General features: G+C 38.6%; 1 protein-coding gene across 3 annotated transcripts in view; it reads left to right on the top strand.

Moving 5' to 3' along the window:
- Positions 1 to 18,942, top strand: part of LOC126236892 (protein timeless) — a 399,100-nt gene that overhangs the window by 122,293 nt on the left and 257,865 nt on the right. For all 3 annotated transcript variants that reach the window (XM_049946528.1, XM_049946529.1, XM_049946531.1), the window contains one exon: positions 16,364 to 16,532. The gene's annotated coding sequence lies outside the window, so the exon portion shown is untranslated. The remainder of the gene's footprint in view (positions 1 to 16,363; positions 16,533 to 18,942) is intronic.

Below are 18,942 nucleotides of genomic sequence, written 5' to 3'. Positions count from 1 at the left end.
ACTGTAGCAACAGAATTTTTAGAACTGTTGGTGCGTCTGCCAAAAACTACTGGTATGATAGTCATACCATCATTTATTTCAACAGCTTCATTTGCAGCACCTTTCATTGACTCGCATACACAGATTCCACAGCAGCTCCAATGAATTGTGCATACTTGTCGATTTTACAAGGTGGGTGTGGCATATTCATCACAGCACACATTGTTTCTGCTGCAGTGTGTCCTTTGCCAATAGCTCTCAATCCATAAAACCACCTAACATTTACTTCAAAATAATTATCTTTACACTTACCAGAGTTCCAAAATGAATAAGTATATTTACAGCTGGCACAATTAATGATAAGTCTCCTGGATAGTCCATTTCCTACCTCACTGTCTTCATGTATACTAACTGGCCCTCCACATATTTTACAACACACACATTCACCTAACACCCTTGTTAGGATGTATTGTATTCTGAATGCCCCTATGAAGACATTTACTAAGCAAAACAGGGTTACATAGGTTTTATTTCATTCATAACAGGCTCAGAAAGAGAATGCTTATGATGGTAAATTTGACCACTTTCTTTTGATTTTTGGCAACCACACCAAGAATCTACTCCTTTCGGGCAAAATCCGACAACAGGGTGGTCATCTGTGGACAACTTATGAAAGTAGGTGGCCCATACAGTTTTTTCTCATTGCTGTAACATCATTCAGAGGTGCAGATCGACTAATGGCCAGTCCATAATAACTCTGAAGAAGGTCTATTTCAGTTTCTGTTAACCTGCCTCGGCCAGGATTTTCCATCAGATACCAACTTTCGTTTCATTTTTCTTCGTAGCTTCCTCAATCTAGCACCCATCCTCTTTTGAACATGTCCAAAACACTACACTTTTGTTACCAAGGTATCACCATAAATGTTGAACTCATTAATTTTATTGAAAGCTTTAGAGTCACCATCGCCTAGGTGGGTGTGGCACTGGCTTCTGAAATATTTTTAGAGGCTTCTCACACTCCATACCTCCACTGTAACCATCATAATTCGTAGAACACTGATGTTCAATTGTCCTTCAGTGTTACCATGGCAGGTGTGGGAATACTTGGATAAGCACTCAACATCAACAACTTTTCCATTTTCCAGAGAAGTAGCACTTACACCACCATTCAAGGAACAATGTCCTCGGTGTTGCCATGTTCCATCAAGTGCAACAGCAATGTCTCTGGTTCCACTAATATTTACAGTTTCTTCTGCTGCACGTTTCATAGATGCTTTAGACACAACCGTCAAGGCACCTGAAAGTATTTTATTTACTTTCTGAACCTATTGGGAGGAGGAGGAAGGTCTATCAAACCACAAAACGTTTGAGCAGCCTTTTTTCATTTTCCTATTGCACGCATTGCATACACTAACTTCAAATTCACATCATATGAATTATGCACAATGTTTGAAGTCATTTTCGAGGTAGATTTATTGTTGGATATTCACAGAACAACTAATTTTGGTGCTAAACCCTTCCTGCTACTTTGTTGTTCAGTTATTTCCAGACAGCCTACACCCTACACCATCACATTGTTGACATTTCGACACTTCCTTTATCAAAGAAGATAAGATGCCCACATCAACAACAATAATTCCTCCACAAACATCATCATTGTTAACGCAAAAATTTGAATCACCAGGAGGCGTGCCATGTGGGAGTTTCTTCCCCGAAGAACTGATACGTAGGTTACTTTCAACAGTGTGGATTGCTTTGTGAACTGATTACCACGGAATTTCCTTTTATTGAATTTCTTGATGTGTGGCATAGTTCGTATTTATTGCACACTAAAGGAGATGTACTTCCACAAATATATGTAGCACTTGGGCAACAAACATTCAATAACACGTGAACAAACTGTTTCAGCGAAACAAAAGTAAATACCAACAAAGATAATCATTTACAGACGCTAGAAACCTGCACTGTTACCAACATATACAATGTATCATACGTATAATCGCTGGAAACAGAAAGTTCTTTTCGAAATAATACTGGTTTCTGTAACAGAAATGAAGGGGATGTGGCGGCATACATGACTGTAACTTCAAAATTTGGTATATATCTGTCATTTTTAATTTGAAACCCTATAATGTGTATATCAATGTAATCAAGAAAGACTATAGAATTTAATAAAGTCATAAAAATTTTTGTTTTTACCGTTTATAAGTACCCTGGATCCTTAAGATGAATGTTGCTCACACATGTACGAGCGACTCTGTGAAGATAAGCCTGAATGTCAAATGTACAGAATGGAATTATTGTGAGTAGCATAATGTGCAATCTAATGTAGGCTACCTGTTGTGTTTGTTATACCTCATTGGATACGTACAATATTACTGTATGCACTATTGTTTTCTATTGGGTTTTATTTGTGTCCTGGATACAGTAAAAGAAAGAAATACACAAGATAGCACATTGTGGAGCTGTAAATTGGATATAATTTGATGCTTTAACTGAAAAAAAAAATGGTGAGTCTGCATATCGTTCGTCACTGCCTTGCCTCATCTCACTGCGCTAATGGGATGGCTCTGGCAGAGTGCAGGATTCATGATAGCTGTTCTTGGCCATGCTGCACACAGTTACAGCGTTGCCAGTGCATCGTTTTTTTAAATTGCATTTCTGTTAAACCTACAGGCGTGAATAGGTTTTGCAAAATACACTTTTCTCTTGAACTGGGATGAGGAATCGCATGCCGACCGCGAAGTGCGGAATTTTTTTCATCACCCTGTATATAGTTTCAAACTGTAATACTTGACTTACTGTGTTATATCTATAATGTATGATTGTAGCTCTTAGTGAGTAGATCATGATAGCATTTTAAATTTTTGAAACAGGCTAATAACTGTATCAAAAATTGAAAATCAAACATTTGTTGCCCATAGGAGCCTTAGACAGGCAACCTGTAACTGGGAAAAGGTGCTGTGAATCGGGATAGGCGTTTATTCATATAGGTACCGCTACCATGAAAGCCCTGTTTTCCCGAATTTGTGAGTTTTTTGAACCAGTTTGTTGCTGACTGCAGATGGTTGTCCAGTTGTGCCATCAACAAAACGTTCATCCTTCTGTTTTAAAATGACACCGTTGACAGACGTCTCCACTCTTCATATTTGGTCCGTGTACAGCACGAATTTTACTATGAACGTCAAGAGTTCTTGGACTTTATCGCTTCTAAAAACGGTATTCCGGAATGGATTTCATATATGGCGGGATTTTCAATTGCAATGTTGATCTATAAGATGAACTCACAGTAACGTAGGTTCCTCACTATTGTTGCTCGGGCTGAGTCCTCATTATAGAATGGTCGTTTCAGAAAGAGTTAAACTGTATTTTGGCCTGTGGTACAGAACGGGTTTATCGATGTAACATATGTAGTACTTCAGAAAGGCATTGCGCAGTCATGGATTCTGATAATAATACTGCACAGCTAAGATCGTAGGGAAATTAACCGGTAGCAATTTTGAATGGAAAATGGTAATACTACTTAGGATTACATGCAGATGTTTGCGCAATATTTTTAAATCAATGTAAATAATAGATCGTTGCCGTAAAAGTGTGTGTATTTTGGAGCTTTTGAAGAATAATTTCGTTGTAATTCTTTAATAGACCGCCACATCGAGAGTTTTTCGTTTCTGTTTCATTGTGGCCTGTTGTGAATTATTACAAACTTATGCCACCATTGTTACGAATTTGTGCCACCCAGTTGTCAACAGAAACTTTAAACACACGCACGCACACATATCATTTGTTAGCATAACAAGCGCCGTAACAAGAATCCTTAAGTATGACAGCAATTCGTTTGACTTAAGGTTAGTGATAATTTACTCCACTCAGTGCCGTTTATGCGACCCTGATTTACGTTTCTTTTCCTCAGTATGCCTTTAAATAACATATGTTTGCCATGTTTCCACACAGTTTCCGTCAAGTCGTCGTGCATACCGTACTTAAATGTTTAACTCAGTGAGCTCATTCTCGACAGACGTGGCGGTATTAGGTTTCCAAATTCCACCGCTAAGGAAAACTGGATAAGGTTTTCTCAACCAGTATGTTGCACTGTTTTACTGTGTGTCACAGTGCTATGGCACATGTCAGGAAATATTGTTCTATCAGTGGTTCCCATTCTGCTGGTAATTATCCCTTGAGAGATAAAATGAAATTTCCAGTCAGGAAACTAAGTTATTTTTAAAAGAGACTACCATTGTGGTTAGTAGTTGATAATTGATCATTTATTTCCACATGTATTACAAACATACTTTCACTTATGAGGAGCATAGAATACTAAAACTAAGTCAAGAGGCAAAGAGTAACAGATGGAATTATGAGTGTCGTGGAATATTTATGTACACTGCCACTGTGCTTGTCACCGTATTGTACATGACAACCCCCACCCCCTCTCTCCCCCCTCAAAGTCAGCGGTACCTCAGGTTGAATCGGACATGACATCTTGCATGCGATGTCACTGTTTTTGGAAAACTGGGTATCTGAACTCAGTGGGTTGTGGTGGGACTGTACTCAGAGTCACTTTCTTCGTTGCGGGCCTGTTGGTTGTTGTGTCTTGTCGACATTATGTTGTACATGTGTATCTTCAGATACTGCATCTTTATCTTCAGCAGGTGCGGGGCTGGCCATCTTCATTGCATTTTGTGTATCATAGAAGGCAGGTTTGAGTCTTATCAGTTGGGTTGGGGTTGTTTGGGGGAGGAGAACAGACAGCAAGGTCATCAGTCTCATCGGATTAGGGAAGGACGGGGAAGGAAGTCAGCCGTGCCCTGTCAAAGGAACCATCCCGGCATTTGCCTGGAGAAATTTAGGGAAATCACGGAAAACCTAAATCAGGATGGCCGGACGCGGGATTGAACCGTCGTCCTCCCGAATGCGAGTCCAGTGTGCTAGCCACTGCGCCACCTCGCTCGGTTCTTATCAGTTGATACGGTGGTAGGCACACCCCTAATGTCTATCATAAATGTGTTATTGATTCTGCCAAGTACTGTAGGCCTACATGGCCCTTCATACAATGGCTGCCGTGGCTTGTGCGTCATGTCGTTTTGTATGAATACATTATTGCTGCTAGAGAGATCCTCGAACATGAATGGGTGTCATTCAATTTGTTCTCTAGGTGTCACTGGCTGGAGTTGTCAGATGTGCGATCATAATTTGGTGACAGACTCTGTCACATTGACCATATCATCCATCATATTATGCATAAACTCCCCTGGTGGGTGCTGTGTTTGTCCATACACTATTTCAGCTGCTGTAGCCTTAAAGTCAGATGACGTACGGCGACCAAGGAGTATGATGGGTAACATAGCCAACAAATTTCGTGTAGCTGGACACCGAAGGGCTGTCTTGTGTTGGCAATGCAGTCGTTCTGTTGTCCCATTCACTTTTGCACGGTAAGCAGCAGTGTGTGTGTGTGTGATTAGTGCCCAACAAGATGTCCAGTGCTTTGAATAAGTATGGTTCAAATATGCATCTTTGATCTGCTGTAATGCATTTTGGAATGCCAAACCAGCAATTCATTCGCGGAGAAATGCTTGTGTTACCATCTTGGCTATAATGTCTTTCACAGGGAGAGCTTGAGGCTATCTTGAAAATCGATCCACAACTGTGAGAGGGCAGCTGTACCCTTCGGACATTGGAAAGGGGCCCACAACGTCTGTGTGCACGTGTTCAGAGTGCTGACTTTGTGGTAGGAATGTGCTTAATGGTGCCTTGATGTGCTGAGTGATCTTATTTTTCTGGTATGCCATGCAGTGTCTGACAAATGTCCTACAATCAGCATCTATTCCTGGCCAGATGAAACTCTGTTTGACTAATTTCACTTGGCCTCGGACCCCAGGATGGGTTAGGCTGTGCACTGACGTAATTGCTTCTGAGCGACATGTCGCAGTACAGTATCAACTTTTGTTGCCGGTACAGTCATTCCTTGGGTGATGCAATAACTTGTGTAATCCATTATCGTGCTGCTGGGACTGAGCGAGGACCTCACAATCAATTGCAGTGGTTATAGCTTTAACACTTGAGAGAGCATTTGCTGGTACATTCAACTTTCATTGCACATAGACTACGTGGGTCATAAACTGACTCATATATTCCAACTGTCGAAATTGTGTTGGTGATGTTTTCTCTGGTTTTATATTGAAAACGGTTGTCAGCAGTTCATGGCCCATGTATGTGGTGAAGTGTTGACTTCTTAGTGAGTGCAGCATATGTGGCATAGAGTTGTTGCTCATAAGTTGGCCAGTGTTGCTGTGACAATGACAGCTTATGATTAAAGAACATGAGTGGCTGCCAATTTGTTGCTCAGGTAGGCCTACAGTGCTAAAAGTGGTAGCTGATGCATGTACCATGAGCACAAGTGGAGCCTGTGATATTGCGTGAGCTAATTGTGTCATCCCACTATTTTTGATTTTACAGTTAAGGAAGCAGTATCCATTCGTTTGTCCGTTGCATTCTGGCATTCAGCTTCAGTGCGCCCTACAGAAGTTCATTTAATGGGGCTGTTATTAGTGCGTGGTTGTGTATGTTTTGATGATAAAAATGAGTTGTGCCAAGAAAATGACGTAGTTGCCTAACTTTAATGGGACAGGAATACGTGACTGTGGCTTCCACCTTATGGAGGTGGAGGTCAGACGCCAACAGTTGTACATCCAAGGAATTGGACTAATGTTGCCCCGGAGGTACACTTTGTAGGGTTAGTAACAAGGCCTTGCATACACCACAATCAAATATCTGGGTTAAATGTTGGTGTTCCGCTTCAGATGCACGTATCACTAATTGTGTCGTTTATGTAGACATAACAGAAATATAGATCTCTTGTGATTTTGTCCATAAAATGCTGAAATGACTGTGCTTCATTACACATTCTCTCACACTAAAAAAGATTGAAGGGCTTTGTTATAGCTTTCTTGTGTCTGTCTTCTGGTGCAACAGGAATTTCATAGTACGCTCATACTAAGTCGATAGTAGAGAATATTTTCTCACCTTGAAAGTTGAAAGCAAAGTCTTTGATATGTGGCATGGTATACCGCTCAGGGATGGCCCTCGTGCTGAGTTGGAAGTAATCGCCACATGAGCATCATGTGTAACAGGGTCATCCAACTGCTACGGGGAGGCTTGACAGAATTCCTGCTTCATGACTTTTAATTTTTCCAATGTGAGAGGCCAAGGATGTGCATAGGCTGGTGGTCCTGGTGTGGTAAAGACATGATGTACTGTGATGTGCTTCACTGTTACCAGATGTTTTAATGGAGTATCCTCCAGAATCATGCACTCAGTCATCGGGGTGACACAACATATCTTTTCTTGGCTGTCAAGGTTAGTGATAGAATCTATCAGTTGCTGATGTCGTAGATCAGGGACCAGGCCGTAAAAAGATAAGAAATCTGTTTGTAGAGTGGGACACACCTGCCGCTGTGAACAGCCATTTGAATCTGCAATACAATCTGAGTTTGAGTAATAGTGTCACATGCCCGTATGTCTTCTGCAACTACATCTTCATTTAGTGCTGCTACGAAATAGCTATATTTTGTTTCATCTGACCATATCTGTGCTAATATGAACTGGCTTTCCAGTTGTGCAAACCTAATCATTATTCTGATGATACTTTTGATGAGATATTGTATACCCCAAGGGGTTGGGTAGCAACAGTGCACACAAATAACATTAATGCACTTTCACAGAAAACCACAGCTCTGATAATTTAATGCCTGCTGATGGTGTACATGTACAAAGTTACATTGACATCTGACCATATCTTCTAGGTGTTTCCCTTTTTTGTTAGAGGGTATACATTTTGAAATGACATGTCTTTCGAAGTAGCATAGGCCACACCTTTGGACAAAATATGTAATAATTCTACGCAGGATAGAGTGTGCACATGGATAGCTGTAAGGTACCACTGTTCCCAATTTCAGTAAATAAAATAATAAGAAGTAAAAAGAAACAAAAGTGGCAGTAGAGAAGGCAAAATGACATATTTTTGAGATGTTGTGTAAAATATGAAATTGGACATTCTACTCAATCGTGTGTAGAATCCAAATATATTTTTCAGAAATGACAAAGAAGACAAAATTATGTATATTAAGAGTTCTTTGGGTGATATTCTTAAATATATTGGGAGGCAGTATCTTTGTGGATGCTGCAAATGTGAGCAGTGACCAGCTCTTTGAAGGCTTTAACATAGGCACACGGAGCAGACAGGGCTATATACATTTATATAATAACTGAATGGATGAGTGATCATACACAAATAGCAGCATGTAGTTATCAAACTGGAAGGAAGGAAGTGAGAACTATTACCTTGAGTCATATAATGGAAACATAAATCTAGATGGTTGGACAAGTGTCAAAACCGCACTTTAACTTCATCTACATGACTACTCTGCAGTACACATGTAAACAATTGGCAGATGATTCATATAATTAATTCCAGATTTTCTTGACCATTCCACTCTCAAATAGTACATGGGAGAAATAAACACATAATGTTTCTGTGTAAGATATAATTTCTCTTATTTTATTACAGTGGTCATTTCTCCCTTTGTTGGTAAGAACTAGCGAAATACTTTTTCATTTGGATGAGAAAACTGGTGATTGAAATTTTGTGAAAAGATCTCTCCACAACGAATATACAGCATTTGTTTTAATGATTGCTACATCAACTTGAGTATTATACCCATGATGCTCTCTTCCCTAATTCATTATAAGAAAAAACTAGCTGCCCTTCTTTGACTTTCTTGCTTCCTAAGTCAATTGTGTCTGGTACGAATCCCATACCATGTAGCAATATTGCAGAAGTGGATGGACAAGTGTAGTTTAGGCAATCTCTTTAAGAGATTACCGACTGGTTTAAACCAAAAAGTGCAGTAAAAAGAAAAAAAAAAAAAACAAGTAATCAGTCTGATGCAAATTACAAAAATTGTTTGAACCAGAAATGGAAGAGGTAAATAAAGCACAACTTTTAAAGCTCCAGAAGTTTCACAAAGTGCAAACCATATTCATGTCAAGTGCAGTGAAGTGTCTCAGTCTACAGGAACTGCATAAGAAGCATCAGAATCATCAGTGTCATCGATAACAACAGTGCTGTGAGAACCAGCAGCTAAAACATCACCAAACACAGCAGAAGTAGTGTCATAAAACACACAACAGGAAAGAGGCACAGCGTTTTTTTATGGTGAGCCAATAAGAGAAAAACAGTTCAAGCCAGGTGCAAATCTCTCTCATGTATACAAAGTGAGTCTCCAGTGCCTACAGCAAAGCAACAGTTGCATGCAATGAAAGAAGTTGTTTTTGCACCAAACGAATATGTTAGCGCATATGTTAACAAGACTCAAACTTTGTCTGTATTCCCTGAAAATAAGCCTTAAAAAGGAACCGAGCAGGCCATTCTGTTTGAGGTATTTAAACATACAACATTTTTGAAATAAATTACACTTGCTGCAGTCTGTCGTCGATGAGTGTAATCCAGATGTTCTAGTATCAACAGAAAATGACCTAAAGCAAGACAAAATATTTTAAATTAAATGGCTACGCCTAGGAAGTAGTTACTGTAGCCAGCATCAAAAAGGTGATGGATTAGCTCTTTATGTTAATCAACATAGTAAAAACAGACTGTTATTTCTTGAACAGTACTGCAGAGTAGGGTCACTTGAATTAACTGGTACTGTGATACATTATGAAGGCTTTAAGAACAGCACACTTGAAACAACGCTTTGGGTGTCTGTCACATAACTGACCAATTTGGACCTGATAACCTCACAGAATAACAGATTTAACCTCCAGTAGGATAGACTATGCAATAAACAGCAAATGTGATGAAGATAGTATTAAGTTCAGTAATACAGAATTCCACTTCTCTGATCATTATTGCCAGAAAATTGATTACTTAAGTGTAGATCCTCCAGAAATTGCAAGACTAATTCAGCAGAAAAGAAGCAGTACCACTAAGAACATAGTCAGGTTCAAAAATACATTAGCTAGAGACAATTTGGACAGAGTATGCAAGTTAGAAGGCTCAAATAATAAATTGAATGAATTATATTCAATTGTGTTGAAGCATTTTAACTCTTGTTGTTCAATTAAAAAAAAAGCAATTCTCAGTCAATGGGAAAGAAGAGTTAAATTAAAACTACCATGTAGATTAGTCGAGCTTAGACAGAACATTCATCATCTTCACATACTGTACAAATCATAGGCCTCCACATTTTCAAAGAAAAATATAACGTATTAAACAAAGTTCTAAATTAAAACCCTAAATCTTAGAAGACAAGTTCACAGTGAAGCAATAGTACCACCAACATGCCTCCTGGTACCTTATTAACAAAAACCGTAAAACACATACAAACACAGAGGGAGAAGCAATACATATCAGACGTGAAAGTCAACTGATACAAGCTCAAGAAAGTGTTTGTAACATTCTTAACAATAATCTTATATCCCCAACTGACACTATTATTCCAGACACAGATCCGTTCAACATTCCAATACTCTGCTATACAACAGTTAAGGGCTTTGAATTTGAGGAAGTAAAAGAACGAGAAATAAACAAAATAATTTGATAACTAAAAAAACAAACACACATGTTGATGGGATGGTCTTTCCAGCAGAGTAATTAAAAAATTCACAAAAGTTGTGGCTAATCCAATTACATAAATCATCAATTGTTGCATCAGAGAAGGTATGTTTCTTAATGCACTGAAAAGGAGCGTTGTCAGACATAAAAAAGGATCAAAGGAAGAAGCATCAACCTATAGACCCAAATATCCGATTCCTACATTTAATAAGATTTTTGAATCAGTGGTGTTATCACAGCCACCTTTCTTGCTAAAAAGAAAAACAAAATCTCTTCGCTGAAACTCAACATTATTCCAAAAATATCACAACAACTCTCACAGAAAGTTTTGCACCAAGTGTATAGCTATCAGACTGAAAGAAAGCATACGGTAGGCATATTCTTAGATCTCACCAAAGCTTTTGACCTGTCAATCGTGCACTTCTCTTGCAGAAATTCAGAGCATGCAATATCACACACAGATTTCTTGAACTCCTATCTACATACCTAAAAAACCATAAACAATATAGAAATATAAATTATCAAAACAAAATTATGAAAATCAACATGCAGTCTGTGACTGAAGCAGTAATGCAAGTAGTCGATATTGGAAACATTTCTTTTTATTGTGTATGTAAAAGATATTATACATCCTTTTAATTTCCATATAATTACTTGTCCATATGACAACTTTCTGCAGTTTTACAGTGACAATGAGGAGGATATAACATATTTTTAAACACAGGGGCATCTGAAGTGACTAAATATTTTAATAACCAAGATCTAAAATTGAATATCAAAAAATAACAGTTACTGGAGTTCAAAGCAGGTGACTTGTACCCCCCATGTGTAGGAAATATTTGGGGAATTTTTTATACAGACAATGAAGACTGTGAGTTCCTTGGTCTGTGCTTGGATGGTAATCTTTGGTGAGAAGACTATGTTAACTATGTATGCTGGAAAATAAGCAGTGCAATTGTATATAATAAAATGCTAAAAACAGTTTTCTCTGGGAAAATTTTCCCATTTATAAGTTATGGGATAGGACTGTGGGGGTGCGTGCTGCTGAGGTGTGCCTGAACAGAGCACTGGTGCTACTAAAGAGAAGTGTTAGATTGACAAATGGTCTGGGATACTGGGGAACATGTCATGAAGCCCTTATCAAAAAGAAATATCTTTTTATATAGATGGTCCATTCACCACCACTCATGTTCAGTGACAACATGCAGTAACCACTTACAGACAGCATGTGGCAGTACTAGCACTGGAGGGTATATAAACCATGTCGCAGTCATTGTTATAAGGCACAAATGCAGTGATTTACTTGACATCCAAAAAGAGCACAATCGTTGGATTTTGAGCTAAGAGTGAAAGCACTTCAAAAGTTTGTCAACTTTTTGTATGTCACTGTGGTTTAGGTATACGATGCTTGGAAAAATGGCGCTATCCAAAATCTGCATTGATGCAGCTGTGGTTCACTGTAGGCCATAGATGACAGGGATGAATGGCAGTTGCAGAGATGTGTACAGGCGAATAGACAAGCAACTATTGAGTGACTGACCACCCAAATGAATTAAGGGGCTACCAACAGCGTCTCCTCAACAGCCGCTAAGCAAACATTGCTGCAAATGGGCCTCAGCAGTAGGTGCCTAGTTCATGCACCCATGCTGACTGCTGATTGTCAGCGATGAAGTATGGAATTTGCATGTCAATACCACAACTGGCTGTCCACCAAGTGGTAACAGGTGCCCTCTTCTGATGAATCACATTTTGTGCTCCATCTGACATATGCCTGTTGGTGTATATGGTATGAAATGTCTGAAAGCAAACAAAGAGGGAGTGTAATGCTTTGGGGAATGTTTTTGTGGCATTTTCTGCAAGACCTCATCATTCTGGAAGGCACAGTTGATCAACACAAGTATGCATCTGTACTTGGGGACAATGTACATCTCTACATACAGTTTGTTTTTCCTTGGCACTATGTCATTTATCAGCAGAACAAACCAGCATGTCACCCAGCTCACAGTGCATGTGTGTGATATGAAGAGCACCAGAATGAGTTTACCATACTCTCCTGGCCACCAAACTCCCTGGATTAAAACCCAATTGAGAATTTGTGGGACCCTCTCAGTCTAATTGTTGATGCCACCTAGCTGTTTATCTAGTACAGCTGTCTATGGTATTGGTGTCGGCGTGGCTTCACGTTCCTGTTAGTAACCTCCGGAACCTCAGTGACACTCTTCCTGCATGTCTTACAGCAGACTGCACTGCACTCTACTGCACTCTTTTAAAAGGTGTCCAAATTATTGTGACTGGACAGTGTATATAGACTCTCAAGTTTTTTGTAAGCTGTTGGGCTAACACACCAAAATGTTATTATGTACATAATCACAATGCAAGAAATAAGAACAATTATTACAGACAAAGAGCAAAATAGACCACAGTCCTTATATCAGTGACTCAGTGAGGTACAACAAATTGCCAGAATCAGTAAGAGTCTATACTGGAGATCAATGCAAAACAAAATTTAAAAAAATTCTAAATAAGTGTTTGTACTCACTGAAAGAATATATGTGGCTTTTTGTACAGGTGAGTGCCAGATCTCTGCTTATTGTTGCTTTTGATTCCAGTGATAATTCTTCACAGCTAGAACATTGTTGTGCCATTTCTTTAGTCAGAATCACAGTGTCACGGCAAGGGGTACCATCACCTGTTGCGCACACATTGCAATTGAGTTACTCATGACAGAGGGCTTGAAACCATCTGAAATTTTGAAAAGACTTGTGGCACAGTGTGGTGTCAAGACCCTGGGAAAGAATCAAGTATACACATGGCACAAACAGTTTTTACAAGGATGAGAAACTGTTGGGAATGCATCTCACTGATGTTGCCGAAGGACCCACGTAATTGAGGAGAATACTCGCATTGTTAACCAGGTCATTGAAAATGATTGGCAAATAATAGTTGCTGAAATTGCTACTGAGGTTGGCATGAGCAACGGTAATGCTCAGGTAATCATTACTGACAACTGTGTACTTCAGAAAGTGTCTGCGAGGTGGGTGCCTCTTCTTCTCACCGCAGAAGATAAATTTCATTGCCTTGAGATGTGTAAACTGTCACTGACATGCTACCAGATTGAAGGGGAACATTTTTTTTTGCACCAGATTTTGACTTGTGATGAAATGTGGGAGCACTATTACATCCATGAATCCAAAAAGAGGCAGCATGTTCTGGGACAGAAAGGACAAATTTGCACTCTTCAAAGCCAAAAACTGTCTTTCAGTGGGGAAGGATCTTGCAGCATTCTTTATTCATTTTACTTCTTCTCATCGATTTTATCCATGAAAGTCATGCTTTGAACTGCTGTATACTACAGCCAACTTTTTAACCAAGCAAAATATGCTTATCATCTGAAAAGGCGCACATTTCCAATCCAGGATGTCATTGTGGTTTCTAAAAATGCTCAACCCCACACAGCTGCCCAAATTCAACAAAAAATTCAGTAATTTTCCTGGACCACACTAGAGAATCCTTAGAGTCTGGACGTGTCATCCTGCGATAGTCATGCATTTGGACTACTAAAGGAAGCAGTAGGAGAACACAGATTTGACAAGGAAGCAGTTGGAGAACACAGATTTGACGACTGTGGTGCTGTTTTACTGTTTGTGCGCAACTGGTTGCTGTCACATCCACATTCATTTTACAAAAATGAGATAAGAAATGGTCTATCTGCTGGGAAAAAACGTGTTTCTTGTGCATGAGAATATATAGAAAAATAAGTTCATGCATGTGAAATTTTATGAAGCTTAAATAAACTTATAAAAATGAGTCCAGGTTATATTTGTTTCACCCTTGTACTATGTGTCAACCTTTGTAGTTAAATATGAATCCTTTGTACATAAATATGTAACAATATGACATTTGGAAAACCATTATTTTATGACTTCATGCAAAAAATATAAAAAGAATGTTAAATCTTCTAAGTGTTCTGCCAGTAAAACATAGTCTTATTTCTCCTCCCCCACAACATATTCCATGTGATGATTCCAGTTTAAGATGTTTGTAATTGTAATCACTAGTTATTTAGTGTGATTTATATGTTGCCGAAATTTAACAGAATTTTTTTTATTATTTATGTGGAGAGCCTAACATTTTTTATTGTTGGGGTAATTGCATTTTCACATCATACAGTTATCTTGTCTAAATCATTTTTCAAATTGTTTTGATCATTTGATGAGTACTAGATGCTAAATGATATCATCAGCAAACAATCTAAGAAGGCTGCTCAGACTGTCTCCTAAAACGTGAATGTATATTAGGGACAGTAGAAGGGTCTATAACTGTTCCTTGGCAAATGCCAGGTATTACTTTTGTTTCAGCCAATGACTTCTCATCAGTTACTACAAAATGTGACCTTTCTGAGAGGAAATCCTGAACCCAGTTGCACAACTGAGAATATACTCTATAGGCATGCAGTTTGACTAGAAGCCACTTGTTACGAATGTTGTAAAAAATGTTTTGGAAATTTAGAAATATGGCATCAGTCTGAGATTCCCATTCATAGCTCTCATTACTTTAGAGAATAAAGAGTCAGTTGTGCTTCAAAAGAAGAATATTTTCTGTGTCATTGCTAGCTGTGTGCCGATAGATACTTTTCTTTGAGGTATTTAATGACGTTCAAGTACAATAGGCCTACATGTTCCAGAATCCTTCTGCAACTAAAGGTCAGTGATATGGGGCCAGTCGAGGCCTATGTGAAGGCTATGGTCCAATGGCTTACCATTCCACGTCAGTAGGTGTCAAACTAGACTTTTACATTACAGTGATATAGCAGAGTAAAAGTGACAATAAAATCTGTTACTATTATAGAAATCATGTATTCACACTGCACGAGGTGAATCAGTGCTGACAGAATGACTGTGCATTATTTGTCCTCTCAAAACTGCCATTCAACGTTTAATTGTTGTGCCACTTTCTAGGCATTGAACATACAACTTGATGGAAGGGAACAGACTCGTAGGCAGGAAGTAAAAACTGTAGGTTATGAGAATTTATTTAAGAATGGGAAGGTATACCAGTTTAAAGTAAGCAGAAAGTTCCATACCTTAGGTATTGTAATGAGGATTACATAGAGAGAAAAGAGGTTATTCAACAAAGTTATCCGGTACCTAAGCAGGTACTTGCATAGGTGCTAAAAAAAAAAAAAAAAAAAAAAAAAAAAAAAAAAAAAAAAAAAAAAAAATGAGACATGGGAGAATTTAAGCAAATGGTAATAGGAAAATGATAGTGCGCACTGAGTTAAAATTACATGAAAATTTATTCGAGGGTGTATGAGCTGTCTCAAGCTCATTCATTTTGAAAACTTCCAATACTATATCAAATTTTTTGAATGGTTTCATGTATAATGATTGCTACCATCTAGTAAGAGCACAATTCGCCTCTCAAAGGGAAACCGAGATAGATTTCTCTACAGTTATTATTTAAAAATACCTTTCTTCAAGAATAGTGTTTGTAAAAATTGGTCTAGTTTAATAGTACAGTACAACTACTAAATTAATGCAGCATGAAATACATGCTTATTGTTTTAAGGCTAAAATAGAAAACATAAACATTGTACAATATTTTACAAAAATAAAAAAAAAAAAAAAACTGAACCACATGCTTCATATGGGTGTTGAAACATATGTGTGTAAAAAATGAGAAAAAGCAAACATTGCATTTTGTAGACCATTGAGATCTTCTGAAAACCAAATTTAACACTATTATATAAATGTTTTTGTGTATTACTTACAGGGCTGGATTGGATTCATAGGAGACAGATTACCAATGTAGATGTGTGCTGATCACAGGTTACAAAACTCTGTACACCAACAACTGCCAGCAGTAGAGCATTGACAGACTTTACAAATGCAGTCCACGTGATAAACGTCCACAAATTGCTACGCAGCCCTTGTACTTTGTGGTGAGTATTCACATGAGCTGCAGCAAGTCCTAGTCAGTTGCTATTTCCTAAAGCTTTTTCTATCCCTAGAGATACATAGAACCATATGTATGCTTCCATTCTATATTTTCTTCACTAAATCCACCTGCATGTAACCTGTTTTGATTTTGAAACTAAATCTCATATGTATATCTGTATTTTATTTATTTTGCATTCCACAGAACATCTAGGGAACTAAGTTGCAGTGATGTAGGATGTACCACAGATTTGTATCATATATTTCCAATAACTTAGTCCATGCATAAAATAATTTCATTGTAAAAACAAAAAGGTGTTAACAGTGAAATTCATGCACACCTGTAAGTGTAAATCCGTATTAGGTCTTTCATGCTCTCTGATAATACATAATTTTTGTAACAGTTTTCTAGGTATTACATTGTAACCTACAGAGACTGTACATTATCATAAAATCCCTGCAAGGAGTGGAAATATTGTCAGATGGCTGCTGTTGGTTATTTCTGGCTAATAGCGACTACAAATGTCCCTACTGTGGCAGTCTTCTTATGCAGGCATCATCCAGAAATCGTTTGTGTGTGACAATATAGCTTCTGGACACATGATGGTAGCATATTCAGAGCCCCTGCATGTGTTGCTATGTTTTGATGCTGCTGCTGGGTGTTGGATGGCAGGGACCTAAACGAAGGTTGGTAGCCACTTGGTCCTCCAGTATGCTCTGGAAAAGCTGGTTTTCTTTAGTCTAATGGCAGCAGCACTGGATGCCAGGCTATAGTTAGTTGGAATCCAAGTCTTTGGAGTGTGAATATCTATGACCTCCTTTACCTTACAGCCTCAGATAATATAATTTTTTTCTTCCCGTACTGTGCTAGGTGTGCTGTGGTAAGGCAATATGCTCTGCTACTTCAGATTTATCTGTCTGGCCTAGACATGTATTCTGATGATGCTCTGTACACTTGTTCCACTGTACACATGTTTGACCAATATATGACATTCCACTCTGAATATGCTACTTTCATCCATTCGGAAGCAACTTAGTTGTACATGCATCACTGCCACATTGGCTTGTTTAAGAAGACTACCACAGTGTAGACACCAAAAGGCACTATGATGAATTGCAGTTCCTCACCAATGTGAAATAAAGCTCTGTATACAGAGCTTTAATGTGAAGACAACGGCATTGCCATCTAGCGGTGAACAGCAGAACTCCTTGGAATCATCTATACATATTCTGGTCTCTCATCACATTTTTCTGTCTGTATGTGAAAGCTAATCTCAGGAACTACTGTAGGGATTTTGATAAGGTTTTCACGATAAAGGTTTCTGGGCACTGGAGGTAGGTGCAAGGATTCCCAACTATGGTGCTAGTCCTATGCAAGCCACTGCTACCGACAGCAGCGTGACCCTGACTGACTTCCTAGTGGCTATAGACTGTGCCAAACTGCCACTGCAGTTCGGTGGACCAGGCAGCTCGGTAGTTTGCAGCTCCCATCATTGCTATGAGATGTCACTTCAAACCAGTTAAATACGGAACAGATAACATTCATACCTGGTGAGAATTTTCCTGGAGTGTGCTGCTTAATTTTTTAAATTATATATGAGATAGATGATATTCAGTTAAGTAGTGCTGTTCTCTGAATTTCAATCATAACTGTACACAGTGCCCCATGAGCAAAATTCTGCCAAACCAGACAAGTTGTGTGACCATATACTGGGCATTTCAGTCTTTGTATCAAATGTCTAGGGGTGATAGATCACGTAATATGGAACAACTGCTGTTGGAGACAAAATGTTCGCTGACACTTCCCAGTGACATTAGGCATCCTTTAGTATTCACTGGCTCTCAGATGACAAGATTTCACCAAACTGGTATGACGAGATTTCACTAAATTGTCAGGGTCTGTGAATCAGGTGTGCTGCATACTACCTGCCCCATTAAATTGATAGAGTTATTTTCAATAAGAATACCTTGAGAATGAGTATCTGTAAGTGGAGAATTACTTCAGGAGTGAATCAGGAACCTTAATTTTGCTTCATATTTGGCATTTGCCAGGATTATAGACAACATACAAGGCATATGCATGCTGTAGAGTACAAATGCCCTTCAGCCTCTCAGGGGCATAACCAATACACAAAGATGAATAACGTTGTTGGGAAGAATCAGCAAACATTTAGCTTGTAACAAAAGTTGTTTCAGTGATGTGTTCTATGATTCCCAGTCATTTGATGCAAAGATTTGTAACACCATGTATATATGAGGGTTGAGGGGAAACTGAAAAGTTCTTGGACAACCCAGTAAAGGTTGTCAGTAGTCCAAATGTTTATGGCTATATTTCAGTGTAGTCCTGTTTTAGAGCCACACACTTCTTCCATCAGTGTTGCAGGCCCATTACACCTTCCTTGTATAATGTTTCTT

Source organism: Schistocerca nitens, chromosome 2 (genome assembly GCF_023898315.1).
Source record: "Schistocerca nitens isolate TAMUIC-IGC-003100 chromosome 2, iqSchNite1.1, whole genome shotgun sequence".
Lineage (NCBI taxonomy): Eukaryota > Metazoa > Arthropoda > Insecta > Orthoptera > Acrididae > Schistocerca > Schistocerca nitens.
This window is presented reverse-complemented; position numbering and strand designations above follow the sequence as displayed.